Source organism: Hylobates moloch, unplaced genomic scaffold, assembly GCF_009828535.3.
Source record: "Hylobates moloch isolate HMO894 unplaced genomic scaffold, HMol_V3 SCAFFOLD_21, whole genome shotgun sequence".
NCBI lineage: Eukaryota > Metazoa > Chordata > Mammalia > Primates > Hylobatidae > Hylobates > Hylobates moloch.
In genome coordinates, this window is record NW_026652296.1 from 50867229 (window position 1) to 50880029 (window position 12801).

General features: G+C 42.6%; 1 protein-coding gene across 1 annotated transcript in view; it reads right to left on the bottom strand.

The window, feature by feature from the left end:
• SLX4IP (SLX4 interacting protein) overlaps positions 1-12236 on the bottom strand; it is a 190624-nt gene extending 178388 nt beyond the window's left edge. The window contains exons 1-2 of the mRNA XM_032142169.2: positions 12092-12236; positions 11067-11366 (exon numbers count right to left, since the gene is read on the bottom strand). The gene's annotated coding sequence lies outside the window, so the exon portion shown is untranslated. The remainder of the gene's footprint in view (positions 1-11066; positions 11367-12091) is intronic.
• Between the last annotated feature and the right edge of the window lie 565 nt (positions 12237-12801).

Consider the following 12801-nt stretch of genomic DNA (forward strand, 5'->3'; position numbering starts at 1 on the left):
GGTTGACCTCTATAGTCTATTCCATTTTTAAACCTCTAGAATCCAGAAATCAACAAGTAGTTCAGGGTTCAAATAATGCCACTGTACAAATTCTTCCAGAGAAAAGAGTAACAAGGAAATCATCCCACCACTCATTTTATGGAGCACTGATAGCAAAACCAAAGGCAGTAAAAGAATGAAAAATCAGTCAATTCTGTGAGTGAACACAGAAGCAATAATCTAGAAGCAATTTTAATCTAGCAAACCTACTTAAAAACAAACAAACATCAGAACCAAGTGAGGTATCTGAGGAGTGCAAGGTTGGCTAAACACTAGAGAAATCATCACATTAAAAAACTGAAGTAGAGGCCGGGTTCAGTGGCTCACACCTGTAATCCCAGGACTTTGGGAGGCTGAGGCAGGAGGACTGCTTGAGCCCAGGAGTTCAAGACCTGCCTAGGCAACAAAGTGAGACCCTGTCTCTAAAAAAAAAAATTCAGCCAGGTGTGGAGCCCTGCACCTTTGGTCCCAGCTACATGGGAAACTGAGGCAGGAGGATCACTTGAGCCCAGGAGTTCAAGGCTGCAGTGAGCCATGTTTATGCCACTGCACTCCAGCCTGGGTGACAGAGAGAGATCCTGTCTCAAAAAACAAAAACAAAAACTGAAGAAGAAAAAAGGCACATAATCATTTCAGTAGAAGCAGAAAAAAAATAAAAATATAACATTAGAAATCTATGAATACAAAGGAATTTCTTAATCTAAAAAAAAGCATCTACAAAAATGTAACAAAATGCTTAATGATGAACCAGTAGAAACAACTTCTTTGCAACAAGTAGAAAATGTAGAACTTAAAACATCATTTAAACTAGCATCCCACAAATAAAAAGTATCTAGGAATAAAATGAAAAAAATATATACAAGACATCCTCTGACTGACCTACTAATTTAATGCAACTCCAACCACAAACTTGAACAGGGAAACTGAGAAAGGCTAAAAAAGATCAAGACACTTCTAGAAAAGGAATAAAAACAAAAAAAAAAGAGGGGGTTTGTCTTAGCAAAACTACTACAATGGAAGGTAAAAAAACTAATGTACTGGCAAACGGGTAGACAAACAGGCAGAAGGGGCAGACTCCACACACCAGAAACCAATGCATGCATTTATGAAACTGAAGCACGCTGGGAGCAGCACTGTGAAATTAGTGGGAAATGAAGAGATGACTCATTCAATAAACTGTGGTCAAACAACTGCTCATATCTATTTGAGAAAAAATTAAATTGGACTCTATCTCATACAGGACTCAAAAATCAATTACAGATGGGTTAAAAACTCAAATGTGCGAAACTAAAACCTCTCAGAAGATATTTTTATGAACTCAAAATCATAAAGGAGTTTTTTTAACTAGACAGAGAAAATGTAAACCATAAAGAAAAAGAATGACAGCTTTGACCATATTGAAATTAAAACTTTTCTAAAACTGGGAGAAAATATTTGCAATCTATATCCAACAAAGGATTTCTATCTAGAATATGTAAAGAAGTCTCAAAATTCAATAGTAAAAAGCAACAGTCCAATCAGAAAATGGGCAAATGACAAACAGATATCTCACCAAGAAGGATATACAGATGATAAAAAAGCATATGAAAAGATATTCGACATCATTAGCCAGGGGAAAATGCAAAATAAAACCACGAGATATCACTACATATCTACCAGAAAGACAAATAAAAAATAATAACACCAAATGCTGGTGAGCGTGCAGAGAAAATAGATCTCTCATATACCACTGGTGGGACTGTAAAAGTGGTACAGCCACTCAGGAAAAGTGACTGCAAGTTTCTATCCATCTAAACATGAACTTACCTACAATCCAAAAATTGAACTCCTCAGAATTTATCCCAGAGAAATGAGAACTTAGGCTCACGTAAAAACTTGTTCAAAAATGTTCATAGTAACTTTATTCTTTTTTTTTTTTTTTTTTTTGAGACGGAGTCGCACTCTGTTGCCCAGGCTGGAGTGCAGGGGCCCGATCTTGGCTCACTGCAACCTCTGCCCTCCGAGTTCAAGCGATTCTCTTGCCTCAGCCTCCCGAGTAGCTGGGATTACAGGTGCCTGCCACCACGCCTGGCTAATTTTTGTGTTTTTAATAGAGATGGGGTTTCACCATCATGGCCAGGCTGGGCTTGAACTCCTGAGCTTGTGATCCACCCACCTCAGCCTCCCAAAGTGCTGGGATTACAGGCATGAGCCACCGCGTCTCGCCATCATAGTAACTTTATTCTTAACAGCCACAAACTGGAAACAACCCTGACATCCTTCAATGTGTGAATGGTTAAACAAACTGCAGTACATTTATGCCCTGGCATATTACTCAGGCAGAGGGAATAAACTATTGATACATGCAACTTGGATGGATTTTAAGGAAATAGGCTGAGTTTAAAAAAAAAAAAAAAAAGCAATCTCAACCAGGCACAGTGACTCACGCCTATAATCCCAGCACTTTCAGAGGCCGAGGCGGGCAGATCACTTGAGGTCTGGAGTTCAAGACCAGCCTGGCTAACATGGTGAAACCCTGTTTCTACTAAAAATTCAAAAAATTAGCCGGGCTTAGTGGCATGTGCCTGTAGTCCCAGCTACTCAGGAGGCTGAGGCGGGAGAATCGCTTGAACTCGGGAGGCAGAGGTTGCAGTGAGCCAAGATCATGCCACTGCACTCCAGGCTGAGTGACAGAGTGAGACTCCGTCTCAAAAAAAAAAAGAAAAAAAAAAGGGCAATCTCATCGGCTGGGCATGGTGGCTCACACCTGTAATCCCAGCACTTTGGGAGGCCCGAGGAGGGTGGATCACAAGGTCAGGAGTTCAAGACCAGCATGGCCAACATGGTGAAACCCCATCTCTACTAAAAATAAAAAAAATTAGCCAGGCATCTTGGTGCACACCTGTAATCCCAGCTACTGGGGAGGCTGAGGCAGGAGAATTGCTTGAACCCAGGAGGCGGAGTTTGCAGTGAGCCAAGATCGTGCCATTGCACTCTAGCCTGGGCAACAGAGCAAGACTCTGTCTTGAAAAAAAAAAAAAGGCAATCTCAAAAGGTTGTATATTGTATGATTCCATTTATATAATACTTTTGAAATAAAATCGTAGAAGTGAGGAAGAGATGAGTGGTTGCCAGAGGATTATGGATGGGAGAGGAGTGTGTAGCTACAAAGAGGTAGCAGGAGGGAAACTGTGGCAATGGAACCATGGAACATTTCTCTATCTTGATCGTGAAGTTGGTTACATGAACATACACATGTAATAAAATTGTACAAAACCAAAGAAATGCATGTATAACTGCTTAACTCTAATAAATTCTAGGGATTAAACCAGTGTCAATTTTCTAGTTTTCATACTTGTACTACAGTTACCCAATATGTTCCCACTGGGGGAAACTGAATGAAGCGTTTACAGGACCTCCCTGTACATTTTTTTGTAACTGCCTGTGAATCTATAATTATTTCAAAATAAAAGCTTAAAAAAAACTAAAACTTCTCTTCATTAAAACACACCATAAAGAAATGGGGGAAGAGGCATCATAAACTGGGAGAAAATATTTGTAAGACATATAACCAGTAAAACATAAGTATCCAAGAAAAAGCAATCCAGGCCAGGCACAGTGGCTCATGCCTGTAATCCCAACACTTTGGGAGGCCGAGGCAGGCGGATCACCTGAGGTCAGGAATTCGAGACCAGCTGGACCAACATGGAGAAACCCCGTCTCTACTAAAAATACAAAAAAGTTAGCCGGGCGTGGTGGCACATGCCTGTAATCCCAGCTACTTGGGAGGCTGAGACAGGAGAATTGCTTGAACCCAGAAGGCGGAGGTTGAGGTGAGCGGAGATCGCGCCATTGCACTCCAGCCTGGGCAACAAGAGCGAAACTCCATCTCAAAAATAAATAAATAAATAAATAAAAGAAAAAGCAATCCAACAGAAAAATGGGCAGAGGTGTTCCCCATAGTAAGGTGCCCCTGCCTCCCAACAAAGTCTCTGCAGGTCTGGCAAGGCAGTAGGGGGTGGCAGGAGAGTCTTCTCATCCCTTCTGTTATTTAGGCCTTGACAACCACTGTGCAACATCCAACCATGAGACTTTTATATCCTCTGGGAACTGAGGGGCATGTCCCTCACTATTCTTTTACAAAACCCAATTAGTTGTGATATCTAAAGACAGAAGAACCAACTGCCAGAGAATCTGTGGGAAACACATGTTCTCTTCCCTCACTACATGCACACAGCCTGTTATCTGGGATGGAACAGATGACAGTCATGGATGGGCCCATCCGCCTCCCATGAGAAGGAAAAATCACGACTTGGTGCTATGGTCTATATGTTGGTATCCCCCCAAATTCATATGTTGGAACCTAATGCCCAATGTAATAGTATTAACGGTGGGGACTTTGAAAAGTGATAAGTAATGAGGGCTCCATCCTCACGAATGGGACCAGTGCCCTTATTTTAAAAAAGGCTCAAACAAGCTCCCCAGCCCCCCTACCTTATGTGAGAGTACAGCAAGAAGATATCATCTTTGAAGCAGAAAGCAAGCCCAGGCTGGGCGCAGTGGCTCACGTCTGTAATCCCAGCACTTTGGGAGGCCGAGGCGGGCGGATCACAAGGTCAGGAGTTTGAGACCAGCCTGACCAACATGGTGAAACCCCATCTCTACTAAAAATACAAAAATTAGCTGGGTGTGGTGGCGTGCACCTGTAATCCCAGCTACTCAGAAGGCTGAGGTAGGAGAATCGCTTGAACCTGAGAGGCGGAGGTTGCAGTGAGCCAAGATCATGCCATTGCAATCCAGCCTGGGGGAAAGAGCGAGACTCCATCTCAAAAAAAAAAAAAAGGAAAGAAAGAAGAAAGCCTTCACCAGACAGTGAATCTGCTGGTGCCTTGATCTTAAACGTCCCATTCTCCAGAACTGTGAGCAATAAATTCCTATTGTTTATAAATTACTCAGTCTAAGGTATTTTGTTATGGCAGCACAGGCAGACTAAAACACATGGTGATGCCAGGAGGTCCAGACCCCAAAGAAAGGGTTATCCTGAGGACACCCCCACAACTACTGCCTCTTAAGGTACCTCTAATCTCTATCCTTGCACTTTCCCATCCCCAAACCCAACATTAGAGGTGTCTGAGCATGAGTCCCCTATTCAAAACTCTTCACTGGGATTCCCACAGCATCACAAGCCCTTTTGTCGGTGCTTGTATTAGTCTGTTCTTGTAATGCTATAAAGAACTACCTGGGTAATTTATAAAGGAAAGAGGTTTAATTGGCTCAAAGTTCTCCAGGCTCTACAGGAAGCATGGCTGGGGAGGCCTCAGGAGACTTAAATCATGGTAGAAGGCAAAAGGAGGCAGGCACGTCCTACATGACTGGAGCAGGAGGAAGAGAGCGAAGAGAGAGGTACTACACACTTTTAAACAACCAGAGCTCGAGAGAACTCACTATCGTGAGAACAGCAAGTGGGAAATCTGCCCCCATGATACAATCACCTTCAACCGGGCCCCTCCTCCAACACTGGGGGTTACAATTCAACATGAGATTTGCTCAGGAACACAAATCCAAACAATATCAGTGCCCCTGCCCAAACCTCCATCTCATGGCACAGGCAACTTCATGCCTGTGAAATCGTGGTGGCACATCAATGCCACCACATAACCAACTCCTGGCACATGTCCTTGACCATGCAGCTCCAGCTCTCCCTGCCTTCACCCATGCATGCTGCACTGTGGAATGTCCTCTCCTAAATCGAGTTGAGTTATCCTCTGAGACCCAACTCAGATGCCACCTGTTCCTTGGAGCCTTCTATGAACCAAGTGAATTGCTCCTTCTCTGGGACACATCTGAACCACCTCTACTCTCACGCTTAGCCCACTGAATTATAACTAACTCTGGTCCTCTCCCTGACTATAAGATTCCCAGGGACAGGGTCCATTCATCTCCTCTTTAGTATTTGGGGTGTGGCACAGTTATGCATTAAAAGTTTGCTGACTTGGGTCCATTGATGTTACTAAATCAGACTGTGGTTTTTTGTTTTTGTTTTTTTTTTTTTTTAGATTTATACCTATTTATCCAACGTATCTTTACTGTCCCTAAATTCCAAATTCCATAGTAAGCCTTCCAAAAAAGAGGTCAAGCACTCTGGACCTATTTCACCAAATAAATAACACTTCAGTTATATATAATCATACAGCCAAAGCTGAGAGTTGTAATTCATATAAACACATACCCAGAAGATCCTAGTGTTTCATATTGAAAATAATGGGCAACAGATTAGAGGTATGGTTGAAGTTTATACCACAAAGATGATGTTTTTGGTGCATAAATTTCTTTGTCTTTAAAATACTGGCATTTTAACATTCATTTAAATGGAAAAGATATTATTAGCTTCTATCTTAATTAAGTTTTAAATCAAGGAACATCCTGAGGCTTTTCTAAATTTTTTTTACTGATCATTAAAAAGCAAATGTGCACACCCACACACAAAGCAACAATGCATCTTAAATGATTATTTTCCTAGGCTCTCAAAGTTGCTTTCAGGAGGATGCAGCAAGCTCAGTGGCCAGGTTTACAGAATAAATGTTAAAAAGCCTTTGCTACCAGAGCCAGCAATTCAAGTCTAAATTCAGTGGAATTTTTATTTTGTTGCCTGTTTTTAAGAAGTGTAGGACAACCCAAAAAGATAAATTTTCCAAATATCTGAAAGTATATAATTTTGTAAGTATGCTGAGAAGTTAGAGTATATTATAACTTACAAATGATGCCTCATCTTCTATTGTGCATTCTTGAGTCCACTCTCTCAGGCCTAAAAACAAGCATTCTTTTACAAAGAGGGGACTTTGATAGGGTATGACCCACCAAAAATATTATTACATGTGTGTTTTTAGTGGAGTGAGAAAGATCCTAAGAGCCTTAAAAAATTAATTTGGGGAGGGAATGGAAGTAGATTAAACAATATCACATGGTTGTCCTGTCATTTAAATACAAAGCAGAGATAAACTCTAATAAAGAAAGTCAATGACCCTCTAGATTATTCTGTGGGAAAATCTAAGGCACTCTGAAATTCACATTTGTCTTCTTTCTAGTGTTGCTGGCCTGTGTCACAAGCAAATGCTCTCATTAAATAGACCAGAAATTAACTTTAGGCTTCTAATCTCCAGATTTCAAATTTTATCTAGGAAATTATTATGCTTCTTTCTATCATCTTAAAAAACTTTCATTAGTTATGGGAACAGAAACAGAAAACAGCAAAGGCAAAGCCCTAGAACTTCTGAAGTTACAGCTATAATTCAAGAATGATAAATCATTTCACCGTTGTCCTCTCCCAACACATGTACCAATCTTATCACCAAAACAACCAATATCAAGGAATGAATCACAAACTTAACAAAAGACCAAGGAAAACTGACAAATGAGCGAAGGCCTCACTGGTGACCACTCAGATAAAGTCTGAAAGGCAACTTCAGTGTAAACAAGAATTAGTTTTTGCTATTATTCAGATGGTAATTCTGAATGCCAAAGTTTACTTATAAAAAAAAAAAAACACGTCAGATTCAACAATGGAAAGAGGATAATGCAAGTAACAAAAAAATTAGAACTTTAAAAAATCCTTTGTCACTAAATGTAAGTCAAACATTGATACTCTACCAAGAATAATTCCATGGAACAGTCCTACCTTTTAGTTACTCTATACTCTTAACCTAGTCAGTTGACCCATGATCTGAGCCTCCCCTTCCTGCTGTGCCCACAGAAAATCCCCACCAGCCACTGCATGAGATGCTTTACTAACAGGCAAAATCTAATAGGTTTTCGTTGTTGTTGTTGTTTAGAGACAGAGTCTCGGTCTGTTGCCCGGGCTGAAGTGCAGTGGCGTGATCACGGCTCACTGAAACCTCAACTCCCCCAGGTTCAAGTGATCCTCCTGCCTCAGCCTCCCGAGTAGCTGGGACTACAGGTGTAAGCCATCATGCCTAGCTAATTTTTGTATTTTTTTGTAGAGAGGAGGTTTCGCCGTATTGCCCATGCTGTAAGTCCTGAGCTCAAGCACTCCACTAGCCTCAGATTCTCAAAGTGCTGGGATTACAGGTGTGACCCCACCATGTCCGGCCTGAATCTAGTTTTTATTTAATACCTAGTCAGAAACAGACATAGGCACCCACACCTGGTGCATGCCCTTAGGTTCTTGTAAAACACATCCCTTCAAATTCTGACTCTTCGTATGACCTGAGACAGGCTACTCAACTCCTTTAAGTCTCTGGTTTTCTTACCTCTGAAATGGGATAATAACAACAGTTTCTATTTCATGGCTCCTGTAAGGATAACGTGAGATCAGATATGTAATTATGCGGCCTAGTGCCTGATACACAGTGGGTGCTCAGTCTCTTAAGCGGAATCATTACAACAACGAGAGCACAAGCAAACAGCACACGATCAATCCACTTTGTAACCCAAGAACTCTGATAACTAATGTTTTCCAGTCACCTTTACATAGAAAAAAAAGCCCTGATAATCATTAATAAAATAGTTTTAAAATCTAATCATTTCAAAGCAAAAACTGTTATGATGGAGAACAGATCGCTGGTTGCCAAAGGTGAAGGGGTAAGGGGCACTACAAAGGGGTGGCAGAAGGGAATTGGAGAGGAAGAAGCTGATGGAACTGTTCCATGTGCTGATTTCGATAGTAGTTACGAAACTCAATGCACTGATTAAAACTCTGAAAACTGCATACCCAAGAATAATTTTATTTTACATAAATTAAAAATAATTTTTATTTATTTATTTTTTAGTTTCTAGGTTTTTTTTGAGACAGAGTTTCGCTGTGTCGCCCAGGCTGAAGTGCAATTGCACTATCTTGGCTCACTGCAACCTCTGCCTTGTGGGTTCAAGCGACTCTCCCACCTCAGCCTCCTAAGCAGCTAGGATTACAGGTGTGTGCCACCATGCCCAGCTAATTTTTGTATTTTTAGTAGAGACAGGGTTTCACCATGTTGGCCAGGCTGGTCTCAAACTCCTGATCTCAAGTGATCCACCGGCCTCGGCCTTCCAAAGTGTTGGAATAACAGGCGTGAGCCACCGTACTGGGTCCAGAATAATTTTTAAATGCAGAAAAAAAAAAAGTCCAATCTTTTCTAACTAGAAGATAAATCAAAAGTGACACAAATGAATTTCTATGTCCACGATATTGTAATAGCCATATTCTATATATTATCCTATAATTAACATCAGTCAAATCCAATTTTAAATCACCTCTGATTTATTCAAGCACAAAACGTCAATACTAAAATAAACACAAGTAACCGCTTTTACATAATAGAAGCAAAAAGACTTTAGAAACATACTCACATCAACTCAAAATATAAGTGGTACTCCCCATCTCCCCGACAAAGAGTTTTATGACATTATAGGGTTGGCTTTATAGATCTCTACTTTGCTACCTAATAAATAGGTTTCTTCATGTGCCTGAATTATTGTCCTCAATCTCTAAAAAGTAGACTTGAGGTTTAATACAACTTAAAATGATTAGACATGTGCATGTCAAGAACTAACAATCCACTTCAAAGTCAATGCACACATTTTGCATTTTTAAAAAGCCATGTTTCTTTCACAAAACATTAATTCATAAACTACGTAACAGCAAAGGTGAAGTTTTAATACAAACATGCTTTATGACTATCACCTCTTGGTTTCACTGTATACAGAAAGCTTCATTACCAAATAATTAAACTTCTAAAAAAATTGTTAGGCCAGCCCCTGTGGCTCACACTTATAATCCCAGCACTTTGAGAGGCCAAGGTGGGAGGACTGCCTGAGTCCAGGAGTTTGAGACAGGTCTGGGTAACATGGTAAAAACCCAACTCTACTAAAGATACAAAAAATTAGCCAGACACAGTGGTGCGCACCTGTAGTCCCAGCTACTCAGGAGGCTGAGGCACGAGAATCACCTGAACCCAGCAGGTGGCGGCTGCAGCGAGCTGAGATCATACCACTGCACTCTAGCCTGAGAGTGGGACCCAGTCTCAAAAAAATGAAAACAGAAAAAAACGTTTTTAATTAAAATAAGCTAGAGAAGAACAAAGCAATGTGAGAATGAGTATTGTAAAAAAAGGAAAGGAAAGGGAGGGGAGGGGAGGGGAGGGGAAAGGAAGAAAGAGCTGTATCTTTAGCCCATGCCCTGAATCAATGTTCCTTGAACTTTACGGTGCACTTCTTGAGGAAGATTCTGATTCAGCAGCTCTGGGGTGAGAGGCATGAAGTGTAATTCTAACAAGCTCCCAGGGGATGCTGATGCTGCTGGCAGGTGGAACAAACTTGGAGCAACACGGCCCTAAGTAACTGGAATATTAGTTGTAACGCTAGCCAACTGGCTTACAAATATCGTTATGTCTAGGATCCAAGAAGTAAGTGTCAATACCATTAATTCCTACACCCAGCCAAAAAAATTAAAAACTAAAAATAAAAAAAAAGGGCTCAGAGGAAGGAGAAAGCAAATACTTGTTTATACAGTCTAGCAGTGCTAAGAACCATAAAATATTGTTATTTGTCTCAACCTAGTAGATGTCAAGGTGATAAAATGTAGGCTCCATGAGTTAATGGATTTTTTTAAGCTAACTCCTGAATCCTTATGGCCTAGCACAAATTAGGTACTCAAGAAATGCACTGAATAAATGAATGAATGGGAAGTATATACAAACGCAATCTGTATTTACGTCACATCTCCAAAAATGTCTGGAAAGGGGGAGGTATTTGTACTTCTGTATGCAGGTAGCCATGATTTGATACAAATACCTGGCCCAGCTACTGCATTCTCTTTGTCCAAAGACAGTTAACTTTCCTGAATAACATTTCCACCGTAATGCCCATGCTCATGGCATCCTGATGGTTAGCAACTTTTTGGCTTTTTGAAAACAATGAAGAAAGGTGGAAGTACAGGGAGAAGGATTCGGAAAAGTCTCAAAAAATCAAAGCAAAAAACCAGGAGGGAGGAGATGGGCAAACAGTTCAGTTCACTTGAAGGAACATCTGAGGTTGTCAGAGGTCCATGTGCTTACCTATGATGGTGGCGGGGTTTGGGCTCGGGCTTTTATATGTTTTGTTACTGTCCAGGGTCACTGGTGGAGTAGTACCTGGCTGTGGAAACTCGGACTACACAGGTAGCCGGAACTGCAGCCAACCTTCAGAAGCTTAAGGGAAGCACTTTCGCGCTTACTTCCTCCTTCCCAGGGTCTCCGCGCGCGTTTGGGAACTTAGGCGCCGCCCAAACACGAAATGATCCGGGCAGCTTCGCTGCTGGATTGAGGCCACAGCCAGGATTTAAGATGGCAGCGAAACACTTCGATGGCCCGTGGAATCTGCCCAAAAGAAAAATGGCCTCTGTTCAGAATATCGCGGCTTTCAAAGTGGGCCCAAAACAAAAATGGCGCCGGACGCAGGCTATTTAAAAGGCTGGGAACCAAATGACTGTGATTGGCAAGTAACGAATCACGGTAACTCACGGTGCTAGGCAGTCGAACTAATCGAGAGAAAAAAACTCGCTTTTCTGTGGTATGTTTTCTTAACATTGGAAAATGACTAGCTCAAGAATGGAACATATATTCGGTGCGAAAGATTATGGAAAAGGAAAGGTAGCTTTCACAGTGCCGGATAAATTTTAATGAAAATAGCCATGTTTGAACATAACTTCCGCTATTTTTTTTTAATGTTAAAAGAGAATAAAAGGTTTGTCCTGGAACCCAGAAGCAGGATGGGGAAATGCCGGATGAATTATCTAATCTGTGAAGAGTGCCGAGCCGTGAAAGCCCGCGCTTCCCTGTAAGCCCTCAGGAAGGACTGAGGGCGGATGCTTTAGTTTAGTAGAAGGCAACTAGCTCTCACGGCGCATGTCCGTTTTCCAAACCCGATCCTGGGAGTTACTGGAGGGTTAAAAAAATCCTGATTTTCGAGACAACCGCGCAGAGAGGCGGGATACTGGCGCTGAGCGACAAATCCAAGCGCTTTGTGATTGGTCATGTCGGGACAGAGAGCAGAGCGCAGTGGACTATTTCATTCATTCAGTAAATCATTGTTAAGCGCTCACCAAAAAGCAGAAGCTGTGCCATTTTGATATGTTATTTAAATTTTATGTGTTCCTTTAAATTTTCAGTTTCAACAATTTGCTGGAATATACGCTGAATAAGCTTCGCTCCCCGTTTTTTCCGGTGACGGCCGCAGTTGGCTGGAGCTTCACGGAAAACCCGGAGAAGCGGAGTGGGGGCGGCCCGGCGCCGACCGCGGAGGTGCGCGTGCTCCGTGCCCCCGCGCGACGCGAAGGTTGCCGGGATCCGCGGCAGCAGCGGCTGTTTGAGATCTGTCTCTGGGGCCTCTGGCGGTGGCGGCCTGGGGCGGCGCGGCGGCTGGTGGGCAGGTGAGAGCGCTGGGACTTTAGGTGGAAAAGCCCGCTTTCTTTCTGGCCGAAGAGAGGGAAAGGGGCTTGTAGGCGCCTCCCTCTTCACCCCCAAAGGTCACCGGTGTCCTCACTGAAGGATATTTGAGGGCGGGGACAAGGAGGAGGCTGGTTCTCTATAGGAGGCGAAAGACCGACCTCTGAAATAGCTGTCGATGGTAAATGTTGCGGTCGGCACGGACGCGGGCGGCGAGGAAGTCTTCCCGCCGGTGGGGAGAGCTGGAGGAGTGGCGCCTCCCCACGCTCCCACCTGCGCTGCCGCCCTTCTACGCCGAACCCGTGACTCCCCGTCCCCTCCCTCGCTGGGAGGGGCCCCGTGTGCCCCTGACTGTCTGGAGGGTGCA